This window comes from Saccopteryx bilineata, chromosome 2, assembly GCF_036850765.1.
Source record: "Saccopteryx bilineata isolate mSacBil1 chromosome 2, mSacBil1_pri_phased_curated, whole genome shotgun sequence".
Classification (NCBI taxonomy): Eukaryota; Metazoa; Chordata; class Mammalia; order Chiroptera; family Emballonuridae; genus Saccopteryx; species Saccopteryx bilineata.
Genome location: NC_089491.1, coordinates 26,150,148 through 26,165,506, shown reverse-complemented (window position 1 = coordinate 26,165,506; position 15,359 = coordinate 26,150,148). Strand labels below are relative to the sequence as shown.

General features: G+C 43.9%; 1 pseudogene; it reads right to left on the bottom strand.

Annotated features, from left to right (window-relative positions):
* Positions 1-285: 285 nt before the first annotated feature.
* On the bottom strand, positions 286-594 carry LOC136322185 (COMM domain-containing protein 6 pseudogene; annotated as a pseudogene).
* Between the last annotated feature and the right edge of the window lie 14,765 nt (positions 595-15,359).

Below are 15,359 nucleotides of genomic sequence, written 5' to 3'. Positions count from 1 at the left end.
TTGAACTTATAAAGTAATGACATTCTTTTCAATGTTTTCAATCATTCAGAAGTTTGTCTGATTTATTTTTTTATTGAGATCTAATTTACACACGCCTGAGTTCACCCTTTAAAGTGGTCAGTTCAGTGGTATTCACGTCAATAAGTGAATTGCTCACCTCTTATCTAATTCCTTTTCTCTAATTTTCTATTATTAAAGAAATGAAAAGAAAAAAGTGCAATTTTCTTTCAATAAATATCATTTGATCCTCATGCAGTTAGACTGCAGAAAGTAAAGTCCATGATTTTAGAGTGATGGTAGCAATTTATCAACCAAATAATCATTTTTCACACTTTTCATAATTGCAGCCATTTCCTTGGACTGTCTAGAAATTCTGCTACTCTGGAATTGTTATTTCAAAGGACCTGCTCTTTACATGGCCTAAATGATCTGCCACTTTTAGTATCACTGCAATGTAAGGATAGTTCAGTGATCTGCAGCTGTCTGAGCTCACAGCCAGGCCAAGTTCCCACTGGAAATCTACAAGCTGGTTAGTGACCTTGGTCTTAGCATTCAGGAGTGGCTCATTAGACACATCCATAGCAAGTGTCCAGGGCTGGCTGGGAGTAGTCCTTGAGAGAAGATTAGGTGAGGTTAAAAGAACTTCAGGACAGAAATGATGTGTTTTGAAACCCACAGGTCCTGTGGGAGCTAACACTCCTCTGGAGGCATTAACACAAGAGGACATTGAGCTCCAATGGAAAGAGGGGACAGGAGGCAGGCACCTGTGCTGATCACCTGGGCAGCGGAACACTGATGTGAACAAGAGGGGAAGGCTTGAGCAGGCCACACGGGCAGTACACCCTGTGTGAGGCGATATTTCTCGTAGAAGGCTTAGAGCCACAGAGTTCACAATGAAAATTATGTGGGACAGAGTTTTCATGTTGGGAAGTAGCTAAAGTAGACCCATTTTTCTTTTAAAGAATAAAAATTAAAGAGGTGTCAGGGTGCAATGGCTTGTCACAATACATTTGGGGCTGGGTGTCAACTCTAACATTTGGTGGAAATGAATTTAAAGCTAGAGAGTACTGGATTAAAATCGGACTCCGTACTTACTAGTTATGCAACTTTGGGTAAGTTACCTCACCTGTCTGAGTCCCCTCGCCTCGGCTGACAGGTGAAGATAATGGCACCTACCTACCTCCTCGCACTTATAGTAAGATGGATGCTTGCAAAGAACCCATGCTGGTGCCTGGCACTGGGTAAATGTTTGGTTCTCTCCTTCTTCTTTAGGTAACCCCTCTGGAACCTTAGACTTCAACTTTGTCTTGAATCCCTGAACTTCACCCCTGGCTGTAAGAACTTGCTTATAACCCCACCCACCTCCCAGGAATGAAGTCTGGGGGAGGCCAGTGTTCCTCTCTGCTCCTTCCCACGCTCTCTGTCCCTGTCTTGCACCCCAGGCTTTATACTTGTCCACCCCTGCGTTCTGGATCTCTTGGGTCTGCCCAAGGCTTTGCCCCAACTCTCCATCATCAACTAGGCCAGAAGGACTCCCTAATGTCCTCTGGAGCAGGCTCCAGTGAGAAAGGCAGAAACAAGTTACTGTTCTAAAAACCACAAACAAACAAACCAAAACAATAAAAATAAACTCAATCACAAAAGCCCTAAGTCTTTCTGCTGAATTCTCTCCTTGCTGGAGTGAATTAAAAGCAGACCTGACCATGTCATGCTCTTGATTACAATCTGCTTCATTTGCCCTCAAGACAAAGCCCAAAAGCCTTAGCATGACCTGCAAAGTCCAGCAGGACCTGATTTATGACAGCCTCTCTAACTTCTCTCACTGGCCTCCCCCTCCATCTGACACAACCAACCCCTCATGTGTACTCTAACTGCCAGCCAGGTTAAACCACAGGCACTTGCCAAATGTCCCAGGGACTGTGTGTATTCTATTTCTGTTGCCCAGAATTCTTGTCTCAGATTTCTTTCAATGTCCTCTGCCTGGATTATCTATGTTCTTCATGAATCAGTTTAGTCATCATCATCTGAGAAGTGTCTCTGATTCTCAGGGCTGATTAGGGGTCTGTCTTAGGTGCATTCCTGGATCTCTAAGCTTCTATCATAGGATGAATCACCATCAGCTGGCTTTACATGTCTTTCCCACCAGACTGTGAGCACATGTGCATTCCTGTATTCCCAGCACCTGTCGGGGTGCCTGGCATCTAAAAGTCACTCAACGAGTACTTGTAGAATGAATATATGAAATCAACTAAAGCAAGCCAGGAAGGACAAATGACATTTATTATAGGCTATGGGTCCTGGAAAAGATATCCCCTAGAGGAAAGAAAGCAAAAGTGAGAATTTCTGCAATAAATTTTCTGTGAGATTTCCCAAAGGATCCCAGCAAATGGAGCCAACTGCAATCCCAGACCACTGGACCACCCTGGAAAAGCAAAGCCTTCTCAGAATTGCGTGGCAACCCCCGTTGTGCTCCCAGCCCACTCAGTCTGGAAATGGAGTGTCACATTTTTTGGTCTGTGCTGTGTATGGGCCTGCTCCAAAGTTGAAGGAAAAGGCATTCTCAAGGCACAAAGAATGCACCCAGACCCACTGATTAGAAATGTATTTTTAAACCAAAAAGTTTGGGAAGAGTTAAGCAGCCTGGAAGCTTTTAGTGATCTGTAGCAAATGGGATTCAGCGAGAGACCTCCCAAGATGTAGAACTTGTCCCAGGCAGGAATCAAAGCTGTCCTAGGTCTGCTACTGATTTCTAGGGACTTAAGTAATTGCCAATGACCTATTCACAGCAAGTCTCCAAGGCAGGCACTGAGACTCCTAAGGTCTGTTCTTACGTGACACCTGCAAACATAGGCTTCTTTGCCCAAAAGTTGTGTAAATTTTGGCAAATATATACCTAGATGAGAGAGTATAATCAGGTCCCTGAGATACAGTTTATAGAAAGACATCAAACCAATTTTTGGCCTGGCAGTGACATGGATGTGTCACTGATGATTGTCTCCTACGAGCTCTATTTCTTCATTTCTAACATGCAGACCCACCCTGGCCAGATACCTTGGTTGGTTAGAGCATCGTCCTGATACAGAAAAGTTGTGAGTTTGACCCCTGAGTCAGGGCATTTACAGGAACAGATCAAAATCTTTCTTTCTCTTGATTCCTCTCTCTCTAAAATCAATAAAGAAAAAAATTTTAAACCTCTCTCTCCTCTTTCTTTAAAATCAATCAATCAATCAATAATTTATAAAATAGGCTTTGGCTGGTTGGCTCAATGGTAGAGTATTGACCCAGCGTGTGGATGTCCTGGGTTTAATTCCCAGTCAGGGCACACAGGAGAAGAGTCCATCTGCTTCTCCAGCCCTCCCCCTCTCATTTCTCTTTCTCTCTCTCTCTCACTGTCTCTCTCTCTCTCTCTCTCTCTCTCTCTCTCTCTCTCTCTCCCTCTCACTTCCCTGCCTGCAGCCATAGCTCAATTGCAGCAAGTTGACCCCAGGTGCTGAGGATGGCTCCATGGCCTCCACCTCATGCACTAAGAAGAGCTTGATTGCTGAGCAACGGAGCAATACCCAGATGGGAAGAACATCATCCCCTAGTGCAGTGGTTGGCAAACTCATTAGTCAACAGAGCCAAATACCAACAGTACAATGACTCAAATTTCTTTTGAGAGCCAAATTTTTTAAACTTAAACTATATAGGTAGGTACATTGTTATTAACTTAATCAGGGTACTCCTAAACTGGCTTTTGTACCCGCACGTGGTATTTTGTGGAAGAGCCACACTCAAGGGGCCAAAGAGCTGCATGTGGCTCGTGAGCCGCAGTTTGCCAACCAGGGCCCTAGTGGGCTTGATGGGTGGATCCCTGTAGGGGCACATGAGGGAGTCTGTCTCTCTGCCTCCCCTTCTTTCACTAATAAATAAATAAATAAATAAATAAAGTGCAGGCAGGCCTAATGAAACTGAGTTTGTGGTCCCAGGAGACCAAACATTGGCACAGTGTCTCACAGGAGGCTGACCTAGCACAGCAGCTGAGCAGGGCTCTCTGAGGTCCAAATGCCTGGATTAAACTCTGGTTCCATCACTAGTGTGACTTGATTTCTTAACCTCCAAGCCTCACTTCTCACGTCTGTACAATGGAAATAATGAGTAGAGGTAGGTGTAAGAGTAAAGATTCAGTAGGGTGAGAATTCAATATGAAATTGTGAAGCCCCCAGCACACAGCACAATCAGTAAGTTTTAAGTACCGTTAGTGAGATAATCTTGTGGTACGCTGTAGCTACAGACAGATCAGAATTTTTGCTCTGGTTGTTCACCCTACCACATTGCTGAAGAACCCTGCAGCTTTGACCACAGATGGCCTCTGATTCTGTGTTTCAATCAACACGTGCTTGCTGAGATCATGGGCACAGCCAGCAGTAGACACTGAGGCCATGAAGACCGAGGAGAAATGGCCCCAGCCTTTTCTGATCTCGCTGATGGGTGGGACATGCAGCTCTGGAAAAATGTCATGGCAGAATAAGATGATCTCATTACTGTGTGATAAGTCAAATAAGAGGGGGAGCTGGAGGCTGAGGGCCCGCAGACAAGGGACCTAGGGCGTGGGAAAGGCTTCCTAAAGGGTATGCGGTGCAGGAGGACGTGCAAGAGCTGAGGAAGCGGAGCTCACCAGCTGAAGAAGGCAGGGGAGCATGCTCAAAGCCAAAGGCAGAAGGACAAAGGCCCAGGGGTGCGGCTGTAGAGGAGCTGGAACCCCGACGAGCAGAAGCTTATCAGGAAGACCCGTGGGTCACACCCAGGCTTCTCAACTGTGTCACACGCGGGGATGGGACACAACTCTTCTGTGGATTATACCCACTAGATGCGAGGAGCACGCACATACCCTTCCCAATGTGACAATCAAAACTGTCTCCAGACATTGTCAGTTGTCCCCTAGGGCAGTGGTCCCCAATCCCCGGGGCTGTGGACCAGTACCAGTCCGTGGGCCATTTGGTACCGGTCCACAGAGAAAGAATAAATAACTTACATTATTTCCATTTTATTTATATTTAAGTCTGAACGATGTTTTATTTTTTAAAAAATGACCAGATTCCCTCTGTTACATCTGTCTAAGACTCACTCTTGACCCTTGTCTCGGTCACGTGATACATTTATCCGTCCCACCCTAAAGGCCGGTCCGTGAAAATATTTTCTGACATTAAACCGGTCCGTGGCCCAGAAAAGGTTGGGGACCACTGCCCTAGGGGGTAAAGTCTGGTTAGGAGCAACTGTACTAAACTAAGGACTTTGACACTGGGTTAGACACTCTTAGAGTGGGGCAGAATGGTCAGATATGCACTTAATTTGGATTGTTTGGGGATTAGAAAAACAGCACAAAGGCAGCCCATCTGGTTCACTGGCTATTGCAAGTCCAGAAAAAGGGTTGTAAGTGACAATGGAATGCTAAAGAAGGGACAGTCTGTTTGTCTCTCTCTCTCTCTCTCAGAGTACAAATACAAATATATACTAAATAATTAGCATATATACTAATTATGTACTAACATATAAGTGTGACATAATACTAATCATACATTAATGTATAAGACACACATGCCTATATACTCATCGGCTTTATAAGAAAATAGGGGGGGTGCTAAGGATAAAGGGGGCAAGGCGTCTTTCCTCCTTCCCCAAGGAAATATAGGAAATCTTTTTTCAAATTGTTTATAATTCTCCATAAAAATTATAAAAGCCACCATTGCATTTTAAATTTGGTAACACTATTTCACAAATATCAGCTTATGAAATTCTCGTAACAGTCACTTAAATTGGCTTTTATAATCTCTCCATGCCAAAGTGAGGAAACTGAGGCTTGGAGACTGAGTGGTTTGCCCGGAGTTACACAGCTGGTAGAGTGTGGAGCGTGGACTCCCACCTTGAGTCCGAATCCCATTCTCTTTCCTCCGTATCGTTCAAGGTGGTTCAAAAACACGAGGCTTACAGCATTCTGACTCGTGGCAATCAGTTCTATCGGGGCGTTTCAGAACTAACTCCATCTAGCTTTTTAAACAAATACATTTTTTTTTTCAAGCACATGATCTCATAAAATACATAAAGAAGAGAACCACAAAAGTTCTGGAAAGTTTTGCATAACTTTTTTTTTTTTTTTTGAAATGTGCTGGCTTTCTTTTCTCCCGCTTCGTGATGGTGTTGATTAAGAACGCGCTGTCCCTTTTTTTCACTCAGTCCAGGCTCTTGTAACCAGAGCTTGCCAGGCCTTGCTGGAGTACTCACCCCACTTGTCCCCGGAAGCCCTCCAGGTTTGAGAACTTGGTCCCTGGAGTCCCTGTGCCACTACCAGGCCACTGAGGGGCAGAGAGAATCAAGCTCTCGACTTAATTTGTTTGAGTTTCCCCTGTTGCTGACAAATCTTTCTGCTTTATGTTAGAAGGAGGGGGGAAAAAAAAGTAAGTGTTCTCCTTTGGCTTGGTGCAAAGTTTACAGCTGATAAATCTGTCTAAATGTTGTTAACAGGTCAACTGCACCTGGGGGCCAAGCACGATTTCGCCAGACCCATGAAGAATGCGTGCGTTTTCCCCAGTCCTGCCCACACGTCATTTGTTACACTCTTTGAAAGGCTCGGCCAGTGGCTGTGCCCAGCCTCGCTCCCACCCCCAGTTAGAAAGCTTGCTCCATTTACAGTTTTCCAGCAATTTGAAGAAAAAAAAATTCTGGGAGGAACATCAGTATTATTCTGAACACTGGGGAAAAACCCAGAAAAGTTACGAAAGTATTCGTAACTTGCTCTTTTTTTTTCTTTTTCTTTCTTTCTTTCTTTCTTTCTTTCTTTCTTTCTTTCTTTCTTTCTTTCTTTCCTTTTCTTTTAAAAAACATAAATTTGCTTGAGAATTGGATTAGAAGTCAGAGGGCTAATTTGGCCATGGGAGGGTAAAAAGAAACCTTTATCCAGAGCTCTGCGTGGAGGAGGTCTTATACTGGTCTCTTTGCCTGATTATCTCATTAAAGCAGGATCCCGTGAGAGGTCATCCCTTGACCCTCATTTTCCAGAAGGAAACCTGGAGGTCCAGAGGGTGGAAAAGACTTGCCCAAGACCACTCAGCGAGTCAACTTAGAACTGACAATATTGATTCGCTCATTTTGCCAAGCACCACTCTGCGTGCTGAAGGTGCACATCTGTGAACAAAACAAAGACCTCTGTCCTCCTGGAGGAGACGTCCTGCACGGGGACACAGACAGCGAACATGATAAACACGTGAAGCACACAGTGTGTGGAGACAAATGCTGCAGGATCGAGGCTGTTCGACATCTTCCCTCGATTTCCACGTGTCGAGCTCTATCTAGCACCTGAATTGTAAGCGGAATCACTTCCAAGCTGGAGTATGTAACTGTTAGTTGGAGACTCTCCAGGACACTCTCTGTCCCTTGCTATGGTGAGGGACAAGGTCCCAAGTGGGTGGCCACCCCATCTGCCTGAGTCCCAGGTAAGAGCAACGGATCTCAGCTGTGAGAAAGAGGGGACGATGCTATGTATAAGCAAGAGCTTCAACTGCGATAGGTACAAATAATGAACATTTCATTGGGAGAAGGATGAGGCCCTGCCCTGGAGTTCAAAACCAATGGTAGAAACAGCCTGGATTCTGGAGTCGCTGGAATAGGGGTTTATGAATCGCATTCCATCGCCTGAAGGAGCGTGGTACCGTAGAGGAGATGTGAAAGGTGAGTCATAGAGACACGGGTTCAAATCCCACCTGTACCATGAACCAGCTAAACAGAAACCATAACCTTGAAATGGTTCATATTTGAGCCTCAGTTTATTTGCAGAATGGAAGTAACAAACTCTTGTTTTATAGCATTGTTGATTTAAGGCCTGAGTAAAGTGAAGTGTGTGAAGTCATAGATCTTGGTCCTGCTTATGACCGTTCGTGTCCCTGCTCTTCTGTCTCCCATCCCAGGGACCTTCTTTAAGCACTTTCTCCTTAGAATTAGAGGTTGCTTGTTGTCTGCATCGGGCTACAAGCATTTTTGTTTTTGTTTTTTCTCAAATGGCTCTAATTAGATGGCCTTGCCTTTTCAAAAGCCTGGCTTTTGTTTTCCACACTTTGGTTTCTTTGTTTTATTTTGTTTGTGTGCCTTTTTCTTTCTCTCTTTTTTTTTTTGGCATCTTTTCCTTTGTCTTCAGAAAATTATTTATGTATCCACTGTTTAACATTCCAAAGACTGAACATCCTCTTCGAGATTTATTTTACATTGCATAACAAGAAACACTGATTCTCACTTCCTATGACAACTGCTGTATTTCCGTCTCCAATCCTCGCTTCTTTTTTTCTCCTCCAAAGAGAAGTGAAGAACTCGGCTCCCCGGACCCCCTGCAGTGGTCCCACTGTCCCGTGCATCATCCTCCCCCCTCTTGGGATCCTGTCTGTTGATTAAAATATGTAATTGGATTAAGCAGGTTTATGTCTCCCAGTCCTGTTTCCGATGTGATTTACGTCCTTCACCACACACCAGTGAGAAAAGGGAAAGAAAGAAAGTGTCTTCCTGTTCACGGAGAAAAATCAATTATCCTCCCTTCTAAAATGAAATCATATGTATTTATTTGGTGGGAAGTCTTCAAAGAAACCAAAAGGATCCCTGCAAAACATTCAGGCCTTCTTCACAACCCCCCAGAGTCTGACTTACTGTTTTACTAACCAGAAGTTTATCGGTTACCTGCTAAGCACTAGATGTCAAACACGAAGACAGGTCCCTCTCCTCAGGAGCTCAGTCTAGAAGAAGACCCGGACAGGACACATCACGCTGCTGTGTGCCTCACAAAGCGGTCAGTGCTGCGATGGGAGGGGGCCAGAGGACCAAGTGATGAGTTCAGCGGTGTTCGGGGCTGGAGTGGGGGCCGGGGGGGGAGGCGGCCTGCGGGGCCAGTGAAATGGGCGATAAGGTTGGTGAGGTCAGCCAGACCAGGTTATAAAGAACTCCAGTTCTATGGGAGAAAAACAATGGACCTTCCTTGTTTTGCCTCAAAAGGGGAGGATTAGAAGCATGTGAAAGTGAAGGTAGATCCCACAGTGGCTCTGGATTGGTTCTCGTTCAGAAATGGGAAGGGGAGAAAAGAAAAAAAAAAGCAATTAATTAGATATTGTGCTGGGAAATTAAGCACGTTATCTCCCTTGAGTCTCACAGCACCCCAGCAGGCACTGGCCTCACTGCAAGGTAGTACTTATTACTGTACCGGTTTCATACACTAGAAGACTGAGGTTCTGGAACATTAACTAGGGGAGAGGGCATCACTGCTCCGCCTTGTGCCAGGGCTGACCACCGGGGACCAGTGGTGTGTGTGCCTCACACAAGGCTGAGATGTGCTCACGTCCAGCGGACCCGGCCCGGGTGCCCGGCACCTGCCACATGGACTGGCTCGGCAAAGCTCTGCCACGTGTTCATTGGGAAACCAAAACCTGTCCTCAGCACATGGCTTTTCCTCCATCAATCCGTCTGCTCTGGTGGATTGTCATCTTATGGTTTCTTAAACCTGACAGAGGCTGGGCGTTAGGCTAGAAGAACCAATGGTCCCTGGAGGAAAGACGGGTGCCGGGAAACTGTAAAAGGACCAAAGATGGTCTATCCCTAGACAAAGATCTTTGAGCCCCTGAAATATCATACCTTTGCTCTCTCCCACTGTTTGAACCTCAGTATTGACATACAAAAGAAGTTTAGACCCCTGAGCATCACAAGTGGATGAACAAGGCTTGCATAAAAGATGTGCGACCTCATGAAGCCTTGCCTTGGGACATCGAGAAGCACTTCCTGGCGGGGTCGAGGGAACAGTGTGAACCACTAACACCAACTGACCCAAAAGTGTTTCCCACATCTCCAGCTAACAGAGGGGACAGAAGGTGGTTCTGGGGGCTCCAAACCACTCTTTCCTGGCTGGCAATTTCTGCAGCAGGCTTTCTCTCTTGGGCTGACCCTTGCATTTGTAGGGTCAATCAGGAGGAGTTTACCAATAAACTTGGTCTTTATCTCAAGCCCACATTTTCAAGAAGTACGGTGATTTTTATTTCGGGTAGTTTGGTAGCTTTCAGGTTCACCAAGTCCCGTCAATCACCCGGTGAGAGGGGTCAATAACGATATAGGCAGGACCACAGCTGGAGCAAGCTGATGGTTCTCCAAGGATTAGAGCTACTCATCTCCCTGGATCACAAATAGGATTAAGAGCTACTGAGCTGGAAACATACAAAAACTCAGATGTGCAGCCAAAGGCTCACTATTAAATAGCTATTTGGAGGTCCAGGCTTCCAAGAAGGACAGAAGAAGTCCATGGAAGTGTGTGAGGGCTCCTGGCCGGAGGGCCTGCCACGCCTCCTTACAGGTCAGCTTCAACCAGGCCACCTCTCTCAGGCCGCACGGAAACCCACCTCTCTTCCTGTTTCTTTGGACGTTATTGTACAAGTTTACCAATTCTTACTTTCACAGTGTTTGGACAGAACCGATTCTTCGGCCCAAGTATTGAAAAGCCAGAGTTCCCGGAGTTGCCTGGCTCTCTCAGTCTCCCTCCATGCCCCTAGCAACTCTCTGTAACATTCTCATGAGGAAGGACAGACACAGTAAATGGATCTACTCAAATGAGGTGTAAAAAGGTCATGTTTTGCCTGGCCAGCCCAGGGAGTCGGCATCAGGGCGAATAACTCCGAAGCAGCTGATCCAGGCGCCTCGTGGTTCTGCTGCCCTCCAGCCCTTCACCACTCCCAGTCCTGAAGAGGAGCTGGCGATCATAGTGTATCACCCTTCGGCCCAGAATCTCACTCACGACCAGGATTCTGTGAAAGAAGTCTGGTCAAAGTCCCCAGTAACCAAACTGGCTTCCTTTCTAAAGCCATCACTTTTTATTTGGCCACAAACCCTCCAAGCCTTCATACAGACATTAGGGTTTAGTGTGAAGATTTCTAGTCACTGCTTCAATGTTCTTCTAGAGTCAGTCATGTGAAGCTCCATCCAATTTCCTTGTCACTCCTAAGCTATATAGCAAGTGAGTCTATTACTGAATGACAATTATATAACAATCGGTCCAGGAGATGATTTGATGTGAATAAACAGGCCACTTTCCTGATCCTGTGGGTCTCTGAGTATGCTAATGTCCTTGGGAACGACAGGGTGCACTGAATGAGTGTGCTCGCCCATGTGAATTTCCACGCCAAGACCCATACTGCCTAACACCAGTTCTCAGGGAGAAGTCTCCACTGCCAATCGCGAATTGCGTATTGTTAATGCATGCCATTCAGATTAATCTCCACTTAAACTGTCAGTTCTTATTTGCAGACCCAAATCTCCTTTACTGTAGTTAATGCTAGTTATGAGATCATCCCTGATTGTGAGGCCCTAGTACCACCTTAAATTCAAGGGCCTTAATTTGAGGGTTGAATGTGTGTGGAGGGGATTAAGGCCTATTAACTGAATTCACAATAAGGCAAAACCTCCTTATCTTGTCGATTCCTTGAAGGAAGTGTTAATAGTGTGGCCCTGAAATCTTATTGCACATAAAAATTATAATTTTCTTAGTCAATATTGATGACACAGGAAAGAAAACTTACCACTGAATGAAAACTCACCATATATGAATATTGTGGGTGCTCATAGCTTTATATACATTAACAACAACTCTTTGAAGAAATTAACATTTTATACAAGTTACAAATAAGGAACATAAATCTTAGAGAGATAAAGTAGCTGACCCAAAATCATAAAGCCATTAAGCATCGTGGCTGAAATTTGTAAAAGGCAGGGAGAGACCCCCATTCTCTGCTGGTCCTCTCGTGACTGCAACACATGGAACAAGAACAGCTTTCAGTTTTCCCACTTTCCCAACTAATTAAAGGCCCATAAGAATTATGGTCTATGACTTTACATTATTTAGCACATAATGCTAAATAGTTGTATCTCATGTATAGATCATGTCCAATTCCAAATGACGTAAAGAATTAGGCAGCTGATTAATTAGGATCCATTTTCTATCTCTCAGCTCAAGACTAATTATTCATTAGTTTCAGCTGAAGTGCCTCTGTTTTTACTATGTTGGTCACTGCCATCAAAAAAAAAAAAAAAAAGTGATTTGGGTAGGAATTTTTAATAGTGCGTCAATGGTCTATTTCACTACTTCTACTTCCTAGAGGGACTTGCAGCTCTCTACACTTTATGGAAGATGAATATTCCTGGATTCAAGTCTTAACAAAATTCACAGGGGTCCAACTTCCCTTCAGTTCATCAACATGACTCCTCCCCCCATGTCAGTAGCACAGCAGGCCCAGGATAGGATCAGGAAAGAGCAGAGCTATCTTCACCCAGGCCACAGATATGTGGAATCAAAGGCACCAAAATGACTTTATATATACAAGGTCTAGTACAGCGGTTCTCAACCTGTGGGTCGCAACCCCGGCAGGGGTCAAATGATCAAAACACAGGGGTTGCCTAAAGCAATGAGAATACATTCCGAATCATAACTGCAGCAAAATTACAGTTATGAAGTAGCCACCAAAATTATTTTTTGGTTTGGGGTCACCGCAACATGAGGAACTGTATTGCGGGGTCACGGCATTAGAAAGGTTGAGAACCTCTGGTCTAGTAGAACAGAATTAAGCAATTCATGCTATGGGAAAAGAGGCAAAAAAATGAAAATGAAGGGAGGGAAGAAAGATACAGCAGCTTTACCAGATAGCTTTTTCCTTGGAAATAGAAAATGCTACTTCTACTTAGAGATGTTAGGCTAAACACATATGTTTAACCCCTTCCCAAAAGTCTACTAAACACATATATTCCCTCCTTCCCAAAAGTCTACTTAAATACCATTCACCACTAGAATGTTTTGTTATTGCTTGTCTGTCTGCCTGTCTGTCTGTTTTAAGGTATAAATACACAAGGACAAAGAAAACAGAAGCAAAGAGCCCAACATTTAAGAAGGTTGAAAGTAACTGGATGAGTAGTAACAAATGTAGCAGAAGCCTAAACTGGGGGAAGGTGTCATTTCAAAGCAATTGAGAACAAAGAAGATTCTACAAGCTTGCAGAAAAGAAATACAATTTTCTTATAAAGCTTCAAGAATTATAGGCATCACAATTTTAAAAGGAAATCTTGGAACCAAAAGAAAATTGAATAATGCCTTCAAAATTCTGAGAGAAAATTATTTCCTCACAAAAGACTATCGCCCACGAAGCTATCAATTAAATGTGGTGTGAATAAAGCCATTTTCAGACACACAGGTTTTAAAAGATTATCTTTCATATACCTTTCCTCAGGAACCTAGTAAAGGATTTTCCCCATCAAAACAAGAGAGTAAACAAGAGAAGAAGGCAGGAGATCTGGGAAATAGAGGATCCAATGTAACAATGCATCAAAGGGAAGCTCCAGGGTAGTAAGTAGTAAAGGGAAGTTGCCAAAAAACTCCAGCACAGAAGAAGCTTCAGAGAGGAACTAGTTGCAGGTTGTGTTCTTCAGAAGCACACACAGAGAAGGACTTTGACATGTGGGGTATTTATTAGTGATCAATACTTCTCAAGGAGTAGGAAGAAAGGACAGGTAAGAGACACTGAGCAGAGGGAGAAGCTAAATTATGATGCAGATATAGCATTGCCTCAGCCAACCCTTTGGGGAGCTTTAGACTAGAGCACTGCAGCTCATTGGAGTTGTCCCATAGTGGGCTTAAGTAACTTTCTACTCTCTCTGATTTTGGTCACTAGACAGGCTACCTTGAGAGGGCATGCTCTTGGGCAGAACAGCTCCCTGGAGCAGCTGAGGCAAAAGATCAAGAAGCTGACAGCTGGAGGCTATCTGGGAACTCACTCCCAACAGCTGGAACAAAAGGGTCCTCCTTAAAGGGCCTTCTAGTCAACCCATCTCCAAGTCCACCACCCTGGTCCATGTTGTAGCAAGTTAAAAGAGTCCAGAAAAAGTTCCTCAGGGATTTGAAATGGATATAATACCTAATGTTTTAAGTTGAGGGGGGTGGTAAATTTAGGGATGAATTAGTGATGAGTACATAGAAAGGTAAGCAAAGGATAAAAACAAGATTAATTCTAAGGACAATAAAATATTGTGCAAGAAAAGTAATCTTACAGTACTGCACACCCAGCAATGTTGCCTTCATATGGTCATACAGTTACATTGAGAGGATGGGGAGTGAGCAATGTGTATGGGGTAAATTCTCATCCACCATATAGGGAAATTAATATTAGTATTTAAATTTTTATTTTATAAATAAAGAAATAGCATCAGGTCCCTGGCTGGGTAGCTCACTTGGTTAGAGCATTACCTTGATACTCCAAGGTTCCAGGTTTTATCCTTGGTCAGAACACATACAACTATCAACCAATGAATACATAAATAAGTGAAACAATAAATCAATGTTTCTCTCCCTCCCTCCTCTCTTTCTCTCTCTCTCTCTTACCCTTCCCTTCCTCTTCCTCTAAAGAAATAGTACCTGACCTGTGGTGGCACACTGGATAAAGCATCAACCTGGAGCACTGATGTCGCAGGTTTGAAACCCTGGGCTTGCCTGGTCAAGGCACATATGGGAGTTGATACTTCCTGCTCCTCCCCCCTTTCTTCCTCTCTCTTTCTCTCTCTTCTAAAATGAATAAAATCTTAAAATAATAAAATAAATAAATAGCAACAGAGGCTTGGTTTAACTATACAGGGCAAATGCTAAAAGATTCTCTTATAAGTGTTGTGAGGGATAGGCTCTAAGAAGAGGAACATAGGAATAGATTGTCCTAAGTAAGTTCTGCTTTTCATAGACTTATGTACACATATAGCTTTGATTAAAAAGAACCCAAATTTTTTTTAAAAAAAACATTCTATTACTTTCTGAGCTTACTGATGGTAAATATTAGGGTCTGGTTTTTACTATACTTTCTCTAACCTATTCTAAATGAATAAACAAGGTCATACTCTTGCCCATAGTCAACTTCCCTTCCTGGCTCTTGTCTTCTAAATGTGAGACGTTGAGGTTTTTCTGGGGAAACTGAAGCACTAAATGTCTTTGTTTAGGAGAGGGGGTGACCCAGGGATAGAGGAGGGAGAATCCCTAAGGTATTATAGTTGGGGAGGTCCTACAGTAGTGTCCAATCAGCAGGACTCCCAGACTAAGCACAACTTCTAGAGTTAAGTTTGTGATGGAAACTTCAGAGCCACCTGAACTTAAGACACTCTGTGACTTGGACAATGAGAACATCAAAGGCACCCCTGAGAGCATGAGGAAATAGACCCCAACCCTAACCCCAGATCCTCTTGCTATTCTAGAACTACCAGTACACTATAAAATAACGGTGGTGTTACGTTTATTTTTTATTTATTTATAATAAACAAGAGGGCTAGAGAGCTTTTATTTA